Here is a 17,401-nt window from a genome sequence, read left to right on the forward strand (position 1 = left end):
CAGGGTAATCAATACAGAGGAGGACAATTTTATATTACAGGAATATTTATGCAAACTAGAAGCTTGGGCTGATAAATGGCAAATGAGCTTTAATGGGCATAAATGTAAGGTCATGCACTTGGGTAGAAGAAATAAGAGGTATAATTATGTGCTTAGTTGTAAAACACTGGGCAAAACTGTCACTGAAAAAGACCTGGGTGTGTGGGTGGACAACAAACTCACATTTAGTGGCCAGTGTCAGGAAGCTGCTGCAAAGGCAAATAAAATAATGTGATGCATTAAAAGAGGCATAGATGCTCATGAGGAGAACATAATTTTACCTCTATACAAGTCACTAGTGCGACCACACTTAGAATACTGTGTACAGTTCTGGTCTCCAGTGTATAAGAAAGACATAGCTGAACTGGAGCGGGTGCAGAGAAGAGCGACCAAGGTTACTAGAGACCTGGGGGTCTGCAATACCAAGACAAGTTATTACTAGAGTTGAGCGAAACAGGTCGGTCAGATTCAAAAATCGCCGACTTTCGCCAAAGTCGGGTTTCGCCGATCGAAACCCAACCCTAGCGTGAGGTCGGCCATGAGGTCGCCGATCAGTGTGCCAAAGTTGCGTTTCAAATCATAGAATCATAGAATCGTAGAGTTGGAAGGGACCTCCTGGGCCATCTGGTCCAACCCCCTGCTCAAAGCAGGATTCGCTAAATCATCCCAGTCAGATGTCTGTCCAGCCTCTGTTTGAAGACATCCATTGAAGGAGAACTCACCACTTCTCGTGGCAGCTTGTTCCACTCATTGATCACTCTAACTGTCAAAAAGTTTTTTCTAATATCTAATCTGTGTCTCCTCCCATTCAGTTTCATCCCATTGCTTCTAGTCTTTCCTTGTGCAAATGAGAATAAAGATGATCCTTCTACAATGTGACAGCCCTTGAGATATTTGTAGACAGCTATTAAGTCTCCTCTCAGTCTTCTCTTTTGCAAACTAAACAATCCCAAATCCTGCAACCTTTCCTCATAAGACAGGGTTTGCAGACCGGTAACCATTCTGGTTGCTCTTTTCTGAACTTGCTCCAGTTTGTTGATGTCTTTTTTAAAATGTGGTGCCCAAAACTGGACACAATATTCCAGATGAGGTCTGACCAAAGAGGAGTAGAGGGAAATAATGACTTCACGTGATCTAGACTGTATGCTTCTGTTAATACATCCTAGAATTGCATTTGCTTTTTTTGCTGCTGCATCACACTGTTGACTCATATTCAGTTTGTGATCTATTAGTATACCCAAGTCTTTTTCACATGTGCTGTTGCTTAGGCCTATTCCTCCCATTCTGTATATGCTTTTTTCATTTTTATTGCCCAGATGTAATACTTTGCATTTTTCCCTGTTAAAAACCATTCTGTTAGTTGCTGCCCACTTCTCCAGTTTAATTATATCTTTTTGAATCCTCTCTCTCTCTTCTCTAGTATTAGCTATCCCTCCTAGCTTTGTGTCATCAGCAAATTTAATCAGTTTACCCTCAATTCCTTCATCTAAATCATTGATAAAGATTTTGAACAATACAGGGCCCAGGACAGAGCCCTGTGGTACCCCACTTGAGACATTCTTCCAACTGGATGTGCAGCCATTTACGACCACTCTTTGGGTCCGATCACTAAGCCAATTATGAATCCACCTAACAGTTGCCTTGTCCATTCCATACTTAGTCATTTTTTCAATAAGGATTGTATGAGATACTTTGTCAAATGCTTTGCTGAAGTCAAGATATACTATATCTACAGCATTTCCTTGATCCACCCAATCAGTGATTCCTTCATAGAAGGAAATTAAGTTAGTCTGACATGACTTATTAGTTACAAACCCATGCTGACTCTGTTTAATCACTTCATTCTTATCCAGGTACTGACATACATGTTGTTTAATAATTTGTTCAAAGATCTTTCCTGGTATAGAAGTCAGACTCACCGGCCTATAGTTGCCTGGGTCCACCTTCTTCCCCTTTTTGAAGATAGGAACAACATTTGCTCTTCTCCAGTCTTCTGGGACTTCTCCTGTTCTCCAAGAATTTTCAAATATTATGGAGAGGGGTTCAAAAATTTCTTCTGCTATCTCCTTCAGTACTCTGGGGTGTAATTCATCTGGACCTGGAGACTTGAATTCATTTAGGTTAGCGAAGTGTTTCCTCACTATCTTTCTGTTTATAGATATCCTGGATTCTTCTATTCCCTTAATAGGACAGTGAAGAACAGTTGATGTCACATTTCCTTTCTGAGAGAAAACAGATGCAAAATAGGAATTTAAAAGTTCGGCCTTCTCAACATCCTGTCTTACCATTTCATCATTTTCATCCTGTAAAAATCCTATAGTATCTTTGACTTTTCTTTTACTTTTGACATATCCCCAAAATCCTTTATTATTGCTTTTGACATCTCTTGCAAGCCTCAATTCATTGTCAGCTTTAGATAATCTGATTTGTGCCCTGCAGGTTCTACAGACAGCATTATATTCTTCTTTAGATATGCCTCCCTCTTTCCATTTTATAAACATTTTTTTCTTCCTTTTTAGCATGTGCTTAAGTTCTGTGTTCATCCATCCTGGCTTCCTTAAATGCTTCCTATTCGTCCCTCTTTTCGGAATTGTTAACAATTGTGCTTTGAGAATTTCATTTTTCAAGATTTCCCATCCTTCCTGGACATTTTTGTCTTTAAGGATATCCAGCCATTGGATCCCTCCAATTCTCTTTCTGAATCCCTTAAAATCTGCCTTTCTGAAATCTAACCTTGACGTCTGAGTCTTCACAGGTCTTCCTCCTCTAGTTATCCAAAATTCTAAAATAGCATGGTCGCTACCTCCTAGGGTCCCAGCCACTTTTACCTCCTCAACCATTTCCTCACTGTTTATAAGGATTAGATCCAAGGTAGCAGTTCCCCTTGTTTTCTCCCCTACCTTTTGAAAGATAAAGTTGTCAGCAAGAGAGGATAAGAATTTCCTTGACCTGTTAGTTTTGCCTGAGAGAGATTCCCAACAAATGTCTGGATAGTTGAAATCTCCCATGACAACTATGTCATATTTTTGGGAGAACTTGGCCATTTGATGCATAAAGAGTTCATCCATATCTTCAGCTTGCACAGGTGGCCTGTAGTAAATGCCTACAATGGTGTCCTTTCCATTGTTCTGTCCTTGTATTCTTACCCAAACAGTTTCCACAGAACTCCCAGTCTCTGAAGCTTCAATCTCTGTGCAGATATACGCGTTTCTAACATACAATGCGACACCTCCTCCTCGTTTATCAAGTCTGTTTCTTGCAAATAAGTTGTATCCTTCTAGTCTTGTATTCCAATCATGTGTATTGTCCCACCAAGTTTCAGTGATTCCAATGACATCATATTTCTTTTCCTGCGTTAGTAGTTCCAATTCTCCTTGTTTGTTGCCCATGCTTTGTGCATTAGTATAGAAACATTTTAGTTTGTGATTGGTTTCTCTTTCTCCAATATTTTTATTAATTAGATTCTTTTGTCTTTGTTCTTCCTGTTCTTCCTTTCCACTTCTAATAGCAGAGTTCTCAATAGCATTTGTCAGGTGTATGGCTTTTTCTAGTCTTTTGCTTCCCTTCCCATGTTGTTCTAGTTTAAAGCTCTCCTTATGAGAGATAATGCTTTTAGCGCCTTTTCTCACCCAATGATGGAGGATGCACACTGTGGACAACGCGATAACATGCGCAGCGGCCAGCACCATCTTAGAGAAGGGCATAGAAGTGATTGGCTGGCTGTGTGTGGCGTCACAGGGGGTATGAAAGGCTGTGAACGCCGACCGCCATCTTACTTCTGCCGATCTTACAATAGGGAGAGGTGCTGCTGCTGATTCTGAACAGGGAGAGCGTTAGGCAGGGAAGAAGAAAAAAAAAAAAACTGCTTCTGTTGATAGCGCTTTTCACTGTACAGTTAGTGTGCAGTGAAAGGGGAGGATTTTTGTTGTGTGCAGCAGCACTGGTGGTGATTAGGCTGCCTTTTAAGGCTACCTGCTAGCTGCATTGCTGTGTGCACACTGCTGTTCAAACTGCTTTTTTTCAAAGCACTCCAAATTTTATTATTTTGTCCTGGTGAGTTACTGAGCGTTCATTTTTTCACACACCGTCTAGCAGTGTACGCTCCTCACACACTACCGTGTACCGGCTGATATCACGGACAAATAGAAGCTATCTGGGTGTGACTCTGGAAGATAAAGCTGAGGAGTTTGTCCGTTTTTCCAGACCTACACCTTAGAGTCGTGTCCGTTTTTCAAACAGTTTTGAATATCTGCTGTTTGATTACAGTCAAAACTAGACAGAGACAGCGTGTGTCAGTCCGTATACAAATACACGGAGGTTGACAATTTTACATACACACACCGTACAGCGGTGTACGCTCCTCACACACTACCGTGTATTCCGGCTGGTATCACGGACAAATAGAAGCTACCTGTGTGTGACTCTGGAAAAAAGAAGCAAGGAGATTGTCCTTTTTTCCACACCTATGGGTCGCCCTCCCAGGTCTGTGGGGTACTCGGCCCTGGGCGCCCAAGTAAAAGGACAATTGCAATGGTGGAATGTGATGGATTAAATGAATAGTTCGTGACGCCACCTGTGGTGTTCGGCAAGGGAGGTGTTACGCCGACGCTGCATGCAGATCCGCTGGGACTGATGGTATGGTGCAGCAAAGATGTAAAAGCTCCTCAGAGGTGAAGCTGTAGTCCCAGGGCAGTGTAGATGTGGTTGGCACGGGGATGTAGCGGTGCCAGTAAGGTAGAAAGCAGACAAAGACAAAGCGGGGTGCAGTTTCTGTACCTTTACTTGACAAATGCAGTCCAGGGTCCTGATTACAGATGGTACCAGAGCAGGCTAGCCTGGAAGCAACTCAGGGATTCTCTCTCAGCAGATGGGCTGTGCAGTCTCCTTCCTAGCGCTTACTTGAGGGATCTCCAGTACCGAGTTACACTGAAGTTCCTCCTAATTCTCTTCTCCTAGCACTCCTCGTATGGCAGACAGCTGTAGCCGCTATTCCTCTCTTGGCTCACTCTGTGCTGTTGTGTCTCCGAGTCTTGGATGAGAGTAGTGCATTTACAGCCTCCTACTCCTCTGGTGTCTGTTGCAGGACCATTAGTATCCATACAACTGTGGAGACCAGGCTCCAGTTCATGCGCTCTCACTGGAGATGAGCCTTTCCTCTCTGCTCGATCTCCGCGCTTCTTCCTCACGTCTGCACACTTCACCCTCCTCACACTAACTAACCACTCCTTCCTCTTGGCCCTCAGAGAGCACTCCTCCCCTTAATTCCGGTTCAGAGTCCCCCCTGCTGGCCTGGAGTGGAACTGTGTTGCATGCATAGACAAACTGCTGGAGAGACCCTTCATTGCCTCCAAGCCTGGCATTACCCTCCCTGGAGGAAGGCAAAGCCACTGTGGCGGCCATACTCCTGGGGGCGCCACACCTACACCTTAGAGTGGTGTCCATTTTTCAAACAGTTTCGTACATCTGCTGTTTGATTACAGTCAAAATTAGACAGAGACAGCGTGTGTCACTCGCTATACAAATACACGGAGCTTGACAATTTTACATACACACACCGTCTAATAATATATATGTTGATTTAATTTGTTTAACCCTGCTGTTCTGTTCGTTTCCACTATACACTTATACTGCCTCGGTCATTTTTGACTGGACCTATTAAAATCCTGTTTTAGCTACTTAAAAAAACATTTTTGAATACCTGTTGCATTATTATACTGTATGTGAACATGGTTGGTAATTATAAAAAAAAAATACGTAAAAAACTCAATTTTTTTATTAATTTTGTGTTTATAAAGGTTACAAGGGCTTATTGAATTCTGCACAGAAATTACAAATTTGAGCTTAACTAACTAAAACAACTACTACTACTACTATAACAACTATAACTAACTATAACTATAACTAAAATTAACTATAGTATAAAATGCGTGCAAACTTTTTGAAAAAAATAGTAAAAATAAAAAAAATTAAAAAAAAAAACAACTGACAACTGAATTTATTTATTTTTAGAGGAAAAGCAGGGTAAATAACATACAGAGAAAAAAAATTGCACAGAACTGTACTGAAAGCCAATGCGTATGGTTTGTACTGAAAGCATGAGTAAATCTGCACCTAAAGCAACTGTTTACTTCATAAACAATAGTAGATGCAATAAGTAGTCTCAAAAGAAATTATAACGCATTTGTTTTACTCAAAAAATGGCTGAAATTAGCATAAAATGCTATTCGGTCATTTTTGACCAGAACAGTACAAGTGTAAAAAAAATGTGGCGCAAAAACTAAACCAAAAAAAAAAAAGTACCCTTAGAAAAAGAACCCCTCAAATTAGGAAAATAGAAGTAACCACAAGTTTCAGAACCGAATAATGAATTTTTTTAAAAATATCAAAGTTCAAAAACGGTCATTTTTGGCCGAACAGAACAGCAGGGTTAATACACCTTACACAGCTGGACGCTTCTCATTCAGTACCATCTCTCTGCTGATATTTTTGGTACATTTTCCCAAACATGAGGAAGTATGGTGGAAGAGTCCGCGGACGTGGCCAGGGGGGCGCAGCTGGTACTGATGGTGGCAGTGCATCGGCTGGTTCTGGAAAGCACAATAGCAGCTAAGGCAGGAGGTGTTGAGCCGGCGTCATCCTCTGGCCCAAGAAGGCCTTTGGAACTGCACCCAGCTGTGTCCTCTAATTTTTCCTGCATCACCTGCCCTGCACCACATCCAACAACATTATCTTTAACATCTACATCCAAGCTGCCCTGGGATACAGCTCTACCTGTGGAGAGCTAAACCATCTCTGCTGCCCTGTCATCATCCCAGAGGTTCTGCACAGCAGCGTCGGTCCCCTGACCGAATACCACAGGTGGCATCATGAACACTTTATTATAAACATCATTACAAACTTTATTCCCTTGTAAATATTCTTTTAATTGGACGCCCAGGACCACGGACCCGGTCACCGCTGCCGTGACACTGCCCCTTTAAGAAGCGGCCCGATACTGAGTATCCCCACTGCCCTGGCGGGCGATCCATTCAGACAACTGTAATATTTGTCCAAGTGCTGCCTATGAAAGAAAAATAAGCCTGACCTCAGACAGAGCTCTAGGAGCAATGTTATGGAACTGAGCTATTTAGATTACAGCTTGAAAATGTATGTGTGAGAAAGATCACAGCACCCACCGGTCTCTTCTGTATTTCGGATCAGACTCGCTTGTTGAAGTCTATGGGTGTGCAAAAATAAAAAAATTGGATCCCATATGAATCATCCATATAGCATCCGATTTTTACGAATACATTTCCATTACTAACACAGGACACTGTATTTCTTTAAAATTTATTCACTTCTTATGTCTAAAAATGGATGCCATACAGATGAAAATACAGATTGAAAATCGTCTTTTTCTAGATGAAAATAACGATTCTTTTTTATACGCTCATGTAAACTTCATCACATAAGCAACTGCTTTCTATAAAGTGACAAAATTAATATTATGCAGAATTAAGGGTGATCCGAAACCAAAGGTGACTTTCGTACTAAATTTAATTCATAATCTAATCACTTTACTAATATATTTCAGTTAAAAAATTTCTACCTTTCTCTACTCTAACTTCCTGTCTGCTTGTGTTTTTTTAACTTCCAATGACATTTTGTTTGAGAATCCCAGTGCATATTGGGTCACTCACATGGGACATCATGAGGGGGCAGAGGATGTGCTCACTGCCACAGCTGCTTTACCCACCATGAAAAAAAGCGTCATCTATTTCAGACACTGGACTGGTCCATGTCGGGTCATCTCTTCTTCTCTGAGAGCTAGCAAGGGAGCGCACTGTCACTGTGCATTCAAAGGAATATAGCACAGGGAGCTCATACTGAGTATGCGTCAGAATTTACGTACGACGCATTATCAGGGGAGCAGGACTAGCTGAACCTCCAAAACAGACATCAGTGATGGCGCCTCATTTTAGAGAGGTCTCAGAGGCTGTTGCAGCGTCCGCGGGGCCTGCCCCCTGATGACGGCTAATTTGAGTATCACAGCATGCACTGGTGAATCTCAAACAAAATGTCATGAGACGTTAAAAAACAAAAAAAAAGACAGTAAATCAGAATGTAGAGGATACGTTAGAGAATTTTTCATTGAAGTATATTAGAAAACAAGATTAGATTATTACACTGAATACATTTAATATGAAATTCACCTTTGGTTTCGGACCGCCCCGTTAAGTTCAGCCGATTGGTTTGGCCCTCCACAGCAGTGCCAGTTTCTCATGTGGCCACTTGGGAAAATTAATTGCCCACCCTGTACTACAGTATAATTTTTGCTGTTGGTAATAATATATGCCTGCATATGTCTAGTCTCCACATGGATCCAGTTGCTAAACTTATCAAAATGATATAAAATGATATGCCATACCATTTTGTAATCTGCAGTATACCTCTCTTTTTTAATTCTGTTCTTAATAATTCTTGTTGAAATAAAGATCTATTTGTGTCTATTTGTTTCTTATGGGATTAATTCTTTGTAGATTTTCTCTGGTTTAGACCTAGTAGAGAATCCAGTATGCTTCACACGCAAATACTAATTTCTCATTATTATAAATATACAAGAAAGGCCAAAGAAAGCTGATGACCCAGAAGTAAAGCCAGTACTACAGTACTTTGTTTGCTCTCGGCAAAGCAGAGAGAAGTGCAACTGGGCCGGAGCACGATCAGGCCACTGTATGGTCGACGTAGGACGCATCATCCACACAAAGCAGGGCAGGAGGATGGCGATCGCAAAAAGAGAAGATCGAGATGAGACACATCCATTGGACTGAACTGCAGTGTATGTCAGTATAATAGAAGCAATTTTTTCGGATCTGCAGACTGGATTGGGGCTTTTTACATTATTCCAGTAAGCTGTAAAAAAGGCTCCAATGTTGGCGACTGTACTTCATATTGTAAAAACCTGGTGACTGGTTCCTTTTAACCACTTTCCGACATGGTGCATAATAGTACGCCGATTTTAGACTCCTCCTGTTTGGTGCGGGCTTCGGCGCTGATCGCGCACCTTTCCGGACACATGTCAGCTGACATATACAGATGATATGTGCCGGCAACAGCCGCGGCGTAAGTGGAATAATAATCCACCCGCAGCTGTTAACTAGGTAAATGTAATGTCAATCTCTGACAGCGGAATTAACTCGCGCTTTCATTAAAAACGTCAGATCGGCGCACAAAAAATAAGCCCTCACCCAACCCCTGATTACGAAAAATGGAGTGGCTAAGGGTATTGGAAAATGGAGCAATTTTTCATTTTGTGGAATTTTTTTTTCACCACTTAAATAAAAAAGAACCTAGACATGTTTGGTGTCTATGAATTCGTAATGACCTGGAGAATCATATTGGCAGGTCAGTTTTAACATTTAATGAACATTGTTTAAAAAAACTTTGGGATTGCACTTTTTTTTGCAATTTCACCTCACTTTTTTCACACTTTCCAGTATACGATATGTTAAAACCAACGGTGTTGTTCAAAAGTACAATTCATCCCAGCAAAAAGAAACCCTCCCATGGCCATTTTGACCAAAAAATAAAAACAGTTAGGGCTCTGGGAACAGGGGGAGCGAAAAATGAAAATGCTGTCCTACTTCTATACAAGAGAAGCATTGCACATTCTCTCTGTGCTGCTATACGCAGTGCACTAATGTTCAAGTGCTTATTTACTAACCTCTATAATACTGTAATTCTTTACCCAAATATCACTAAATGACTTTCAGCATGGAATAATGTAGACCTAAATTCCTATATTACGGTGACGGCTCAGGCTGCTTTTTAACAGCTTCCTTCCACCATAACAAATCGTGGCTTGGTTAAAAGCCATGCAATTAAAGCGTTTGGCATCCTTGAAGCCTGTCAACTCCTCTCCTCAATACACAGAAGCAGAGTTGCCATTAATTACCTGCATTTTTTTCTAGATAGTTTGGCCAAAAATGAGGGAGGAATAGTTAAAAAAATTACAACTAAGTTTAGAAAATTAGTAACAGGTTACCGTACTTAGTTGTAAAATAGTAAATAAGAAAGTGATGATAGTTGATAAAGTACTTGTTAGGCTAGTTTCACACTAGCGTTCGTGGGCGCAGCGCAGGGCCGCCGCTAAGCCCCGCCCCTCCAGTCAGTTGCTCCTCTGATTGCGTGACACTGCATGCAATCACCGTACCCTATATTTAGCGTTGGGTACACTGACCGTGCGCTGACCATGCGCTGGTATGCGTTTGGTTGGCGCTGCGCCCAGCGCACAAAAGTGTGCTGTGTTGCATTTTTGTGCGCTGGGCGCAGCGCCAAAAGGGTGCAGCGCCAGCGCAACTAAAGATAGAGCGGTATCAGAAAAGGAGAAAAAATGGATTGTTTTTGTTTTATAAAAGTACAAAACTTTTATTAACACAATTGGACAAAAAACAACATAACATTTCTAAAAAGTGCAAACAAGGACACATAGTAGTGATGCCCAGCAATGTATAAATTTATTATCACTTATTACAATACATCATTGTTTGTACTGGCAAAATGTGCCATGTAAATTTTTAACCATCCTTGGCACCCGACTGGGATTTGTGGCAACTGCCTCGATCCCACTCGCGTGCACTTGGATGCTTTGCCGGGTCGCGTGGAAGTGGCGCATCTGGCCGTGGGCGCATGCGCTGATTTGACACAGCCAGTGAGCAATCCGATTATGTGACTCTCACGTGACCAGTTGCTCGGGATACAAAAGGTCCTGTTCGGGAGCACTCTAACACTTCCCCTTTAGAAAGCAAGGCATATTAGCAAGCGAAATGCGCATCGGGGTTGTTAAAAGGTCTGAGTGATCTGCCCTAAGTAATTGGTAAGATGATCCATATCTGTACTATTGAATATATATATATATATGATAGCTTTGTGTATGAAATTTATGAACGGTTTAACTCTTCTTTCAATACCTAGTTATGTGAACATGCCCCTGTAATTTATTGATCCACATATACTAAAGACTGTTTTACTGATGGTGGATAAGTGGCTATTATCTAATGAGAGGCACTGTTTCACAAATGGCTAAAAATCTACATGGCACATTTTGCCAGTAAAAACAATGATGAATTATCTGACTTTTTTTCTTGCTACGCCGTTTAACGATCAGGTTAATCCTTTTTTTTATTGATAGATCGGGCGATTCTGAAAGCGGTGATATCAAATATGTGTTTGTTTAATTTTTTTTTTAATTGTTTTATTTTGAATGGAGCAAAAGGGGGTGATTTGAACTTTTATATTTTTTTTATCTTTTAAAAAAAATTTGTTTACTTTTGGCATGCATAGTGGCATAGTATCAAAAATTTCATACCAGCTATGATGCCAGTAAAATTGTGGCCAAAAGTAGAGTCTGACACACAAAAAAATGTTCACACAGTTTGCTGCTTCAATATTTTTTGATCTCTTAGATGCTTCTGTGGTTACTGACGTACAATAGTCAGTATTTCATAAGTTTTTAAACTTTTATTGACAAATACATTAAGTTTATGCAAAGATGCAATATTGACAGGGTTAACCCTTTTTTTAAAAAAATTCTGCAGTTCACATTGGCAGCAGGATATCAGCTCCTGGGCCAAATCTTGACTTATTTCTTGTCTAATCAATTGCCCATTCTTGACTAATCAGTTTTGGAGTTTATCACAATTTCTGTTTTTGTTTGGCATCTGCTTTTTGGAGGGTTCACAATGGGTTTGAGCATTGGGCAGTTTCCTAGCTGAGAACACAAAATTGAAACATTTTGTTCACATAGGCACTTAGTTATCAACACTGTCCTTGATGATGTTCTTTGCTGCCCTTCTCAACAATAGGCCAGCTTCTAAAAGCCTTTGTCTATGGGCCCCGTCACATATAGGGATCTCGCTAGCAAGATCGCTGCTGAGTCACAAGTTTTGTGACACAACAGCGATCTCACCAGCGAGATCGCTGTGTGTGACAGCAATCAACGACCGGCCCCCCTGCCGGTATCGCTGATCGCTGCTCTCCCGCTGGCCGCACGCATCGCTGCGTGTGACAGACGGGAGACCAGCGATCAGCTGGTAACTAACGTACACATCGGATATCCAAGGGACGCGCGTCCCTTGGATACCCGATGTGTACGTTAGTTACCAGCGAGTTACAGGTGCCGCCGCCACCTCACGCTGGGGACCAGGAGCTCATGGAGTGTGTACCTTATTTGCCGCTGCACGCTGGGGACCAGGAGGCAGCAGGACGCCGCCAGGAGAGGCCGGGGATGCAGGCGCGCCCTCTGCTGGTGGAGGACTGGAACAGCAGGCGCACTTGTCCACTGCTCCCGGGCTCGCTCCTCACCTCGGCGTTGGCGTGCTGATCACTGGTGAAGCTGTCTGTGTGACAGCTCACCAGCGATCACATAGTGACTTACCAGCGATCCTGACAAGTTGATATCGTTGTCGGGATCGCTGGTAAGTCGCTATGTGTGACTCCAGCTTAACTTTATGTGCAGATACATAGACACCTGCCTGCTGCCATTCCTGAGCAAGCTCTGCACTGGTGTTGCTACCCTGAGTTACCATCCATTTCAAAAATTACAGACAGATGTTTCTTACAGACAAATTTGAAACCAATGATTTGTAAAGATTCTTAGTGCTATGTGTGTATACTGTTAGGGTCGGCGGAACGCACCAGATATAAATAATAGGAGGTGCGTTCGCCGCCCGGGGTCCACCGTGCGGTAGGTGACAAGACCGCTGCTGAGTAATGGCGGATGCACCGAAAGGTGAGGTACTGCACTCGGGTTAACGTCACCCGAACGCTAAGTACGGCTCTGTTCACACACAGAGTCGCTAAAACAACAGAGTTGTATGAGGACGCTGGCCCTGTTTACTTCACAGGATACCCAGCGAATGACGCAGCAACCGCAGACGCCAAGAACGCTGCAACCGCAGCACGGCAATAACTATCGCTGCTGAGCGACGGCGCCAGAACGACCGAGCACCGTCGGACGCTAGTGTGTCGTGCAGGAGGCACAGTGGCGTGTAGCTGGCCACAACCTGGAGCTGACTACCCAACAATCTGTCACCATTCATAATAACCGAGGGAAGGGGTTTCAAATGAGTCAGTCACCAGTCCATGCATCCATCACCATACACACACAGCATAATATGCTACACTAGCGCATGGCCGAGCCGCCATGCGGGCTTTTTATAGCCATGCGCTTCCGGGACCTTCCAGTACTATAGGAAGGACCAATTAGACCCGACATAGGACCTGCACATGTGACCCCTGCTCTCCACTGAGAGGACAAGTTGTGGGCATGCCTAGTAGCACGGCATGAGGACTTAGCCTCAGGAGCAGTTCCCTGCAAAGCAGGTTGCGTCACCATTGCTGCACCAGAGGTGGCAGCAACATCCAGGCTCACAGAACGAGTCAGAGGGAGATGCCTGGCCAGCTGAGATTGCTGAGCAGGTGTCCGAGCGGTCGGAGAGGAATGGGAGACCGCAGGATGTCTGGCTCTGGATTCCCGCTGTGCAGTGCAAGGAATCCGACGCCTAACATATACGTTACAAGAATTTTTATTGACCTGTAAAATAATTCTAATTACAAATGCAACAATTTGCAAAAGCCCCTCCATAATGATCAAATTGCTGATTCTTCATTATTCTAAAAAGATAATTTAATCTATATTAAAAATATAATTTACATACAGGAAAAATTATATCTACATAAAGTGGTACAACTAGTCTTGCAAAAAATAAGACCGGAGTCAGCTACACCAACGAAAAAAATACTAAACTGCAAAGAGGCAAGGTTAAAATTCAATTTTTTGTGAAATATAAGACAGCAAGTTATGCAGTTTAACTACTTTGAAAACATTTTTTTCAGACATTAAAAGGTAAATACATGTAATGATCACACATTTAGGACACCCATGCCCTTCTTCATAATCTAACATCGCTGCACCTGAATCTGGAATCTTAGACTTTCCAAACAGGCATCAAAGTTGACAATTTCTGAGAATTTGTGAACTGGAGATTTTCCAGATCAATAGTTTCTCCTCTGCTGTGGATTTGTGTAATTCAATGATCAGGAGCTGTGAAGAGTCAGATGATTGTCTGTCCCCTCCTGTCTGTCATTTTCTGAATCTCTTACATTTAGAGAAGCAGCCAAGCATTCAACTTAAAACACTTTTTAGGATTGTAGCAATTTAGCTCTCATTACCTTGTATATGCCCATTAAGGTCCCAAGCTATAGAGAGAGGAATTCTGTGCTACGGTGCTGACATAGACCTGCACAGTACAAGAAGAGGTCACAGTTATAAGGTTTGAAAAACTTTTTTTATAGAGAACAAACATCACATTATCAAACTTGTCCCAATAAAGCAAAAAGTTTAGTTGCCAAATAAAAGGGTCAGCCAAAAATCTTTGAATGAGTCAGCCGTAGAGGGTATGCAACATGTAACGCTGCTGCCGGCGACCACTTTGTCCTATACTGAGAATGGCTTGATGGAGAGAAGCATCCTGGTCGTGAAGATTGTGAGGTGTCATTTTTCCTTTAGTGGAAGGAAGTTGTGGTCCTGATGAGAAGTCGTGGGAGTCCGTGAAGAGGTGTTGGCTTCCAACTTCTCTGCAGAGAGTCCTCGCAGGCCTTAAGAAGAGGAGTCATAAGGGGGGTACTGTAAAGTTGCTGCTAGCGCCCCTGCATGGTGTCACCTTCCCACTCCATGCAGGGATTCCGGCTAACTCACTTCAGCCCCGCAGCGTGGTCCCCAGCGTTATCCTGCTTCCCGGTCTTGACTATGCGCTTGTTAGCCAGTGGTGTGCCTAGTATGCACGTGCCTACACTTACCCGATCTTAAAAGGAGCAGCGCATTATGCTAAATGTTCTCAGCTTGTGGCCGATAGGCATTTAGCAAAAGTAGTACACCTGCAAGATGGGACCCAGCCCGTAGCTGGGTGGAATCTTGTATAAGACTCCCTCTCACCTAGGGAGTTGCTAAGCAACGTAGTGAATTATTTGTTAGTAAGGTGTACTGCTAGTGAGTTGTGAGGTACCCTGGTCCCTGTGTGGCCAGAACCTGAACATTATCCCATGGTCCCACTGTGGCCCGCCTGTATCCTCATCCCCTGATCCTGAAGAGGCCAGCGCCTGAATCTCATCCCTTGGTCCTGCAATAGCCAGTACCTGAACCTAGTCCCCTGGCCCCGGAGCAGCAAGTGCCTGAACCTTGTTCACTGGTCCCAGAGCCACCAGTCCTGTACCCAAAGGCCCCTAGTCACAGTGCAGCCATTGCATGAACACTATTTCCCGGTCCATGAGTGGCCTAACCCTGTTCCTGAATCCTAGACCGGAGTGTCTAAACTAAGCCCTACAGTACTGTCTGCGTACCTGATCCCTGGAGGTAGCAGTTGCAGTACCTTGTGGCTACCTGCCACACAAGCCTGACCACATCACTAGATGCTCCAGTGAACACCAAGGTAGCCTCTTAGTTACCCGCCTTCCTGGGTAGGGCCGTTACTGTGTAAGTGGATCCACGAATTCTCCTGCACCACGGCTGAGCGTAACAGTCTGCTCGGCCATAATCTTAACATACTATATAATAAAGCTAGAATAGTTTTCCTGGGCATCTTAAAAATGCAATGAGCATGGGACTTGTGTAGAACACCATGGGATGAAGACATCCCAGAGTAACAGTTGTGTATTGATTTCTCTGTGGTGATTAGATAGGGAATGAAAATAGAACATGTGGAACGAAGAATTATTCTATAAAAAACAATGCATATTAAATTCTTTCTGCTTGATAGGTAATTATTGAACACTGAATAAGTGCAGATTATAGTGGAATGAACATATCCCATAAAACTGATGGGACAGCTGATAGAATCCAATGGCTTTCAATATCATCTCTATGCTGATGACACACAGATCTACCTCTTTGGACCCGATATCACCTCCTTACTATCCAGCATCCAACAATGTCTCACCGCTATCTGATCCTTCGTCTCTGCTCTGTTTCTAAAACTTAACATGGACGAAAAAGAATTCATCATCTTTCCCCAATCTCACTCAACACCTCTAACAAACCTATCCATCAAAGTCCATGGCTGCTCACTCTCCCCAGTCCCGCAACCTTACTGTCTCATGGTAAACCTCAAGTACGCTTTCATTCAAACCACATATCCAAGTTTTTTCCTCCTTCCAACTCTTTCTCAAAAATATTGCATGGATCCGTATATTCCTTAATCAAGAATCTGCAAAAACACTAGTAGTTGCCCTCATTATCTCTCACCTCGACTACTGCAACCTCCTGCTCTGTGGCCTCCCTTCTAACACTCGCACCCCTCCAATCTATCCAAAACTCTTACCTGACTAATCCACTGGTCCCTCAGCCAGTCCCTGGCCTGTTCTCTCTGGGCAAAGGGGAGCCAGAGAAAGTATTGGCAGAGACTCCAGTTCAAAACCCTAACTATGACATACAAAGCCGTCCACAACCTGTCTCAGCAATACATCTGTGACCTAGTCTACCAATACTTACTGTACCTAAACAGAACCTTCAATCCTCACAAGATTTCCTCATCTACTTCCATCTTATCTCCTCTTCCCACAATCACATACAAGATATCTCCTGAGCATCCCAACTACTCTGGAACTCTCTACTTCAACATATCAGACTCTCACCTAAAGTGGAAAACTTCAAAAGGAACCTGAAGACCTACTTTTTCCAAACAGGCCTACAACCTGCAGTAACCATCGTTCCACCATACTGCTGCACATCCAGCTTTACCCTCACGTACTGTATCCTCTCCCATCACTTGTAGGCTGTGAACCCTCGCTGGCAGGGTCCTCTCTCCTTCAGTACCAATTGGTGACTTGTATTGTTCAGGATTATTGTACTTTTGATTAAATTATTAAAATGTCCAAACAATTCAAACAATGGAATTTCAAATAACTAAGGTACACCTATTCCAGTTACATGTGCTTTACAAGAATGATGAAAAGATCCATTTGGATGTTAAAAACAAATCTTACTTATGAATAATAAAATCAATAAACTAAAAACAGGAAATGCCTCAAAAAAAGGAACGCTGAAAATCCTGATAAGAATGGTATATTCAATTGCAGACACTACCTTAGGGGCATGAAGTATGTACTGTTAATAGAAATAAGAAAACAGTCAAGTGACTTAAAAAATGGCAAGCCAACACAAACAACAAGTTTGGAATTGCCCCGTAATAATTATATAGACACAGTAATCACGAATTAAAAGTAAAAAATGAACCTTGTCATCAAAAGGTTAGAGAAAAAATTATCCCAATAGCTGTATACATTATACTGACACCAGTTAAAGTGCAATGAAATGTGAGCCAAAGTG

The sequence above is a fragment of the Dendrobates tinctorius genome, unplaced genomic scaffold, assembly GCF_039654945.1.
Source record: "Dendrobates tinctorius isolate UK_male_01 unplaced genomic scaffold, ASM3965494v1 ptg000029l, whole genome shotgun sequence".
In the NCBI taxonomy this organism is placed as follows: Eukaryota; Metazoa; Chordata; class Amphibia; order Anura; family Dendrobatidae; genus Dendrobates; species Dendrobates tinctorius.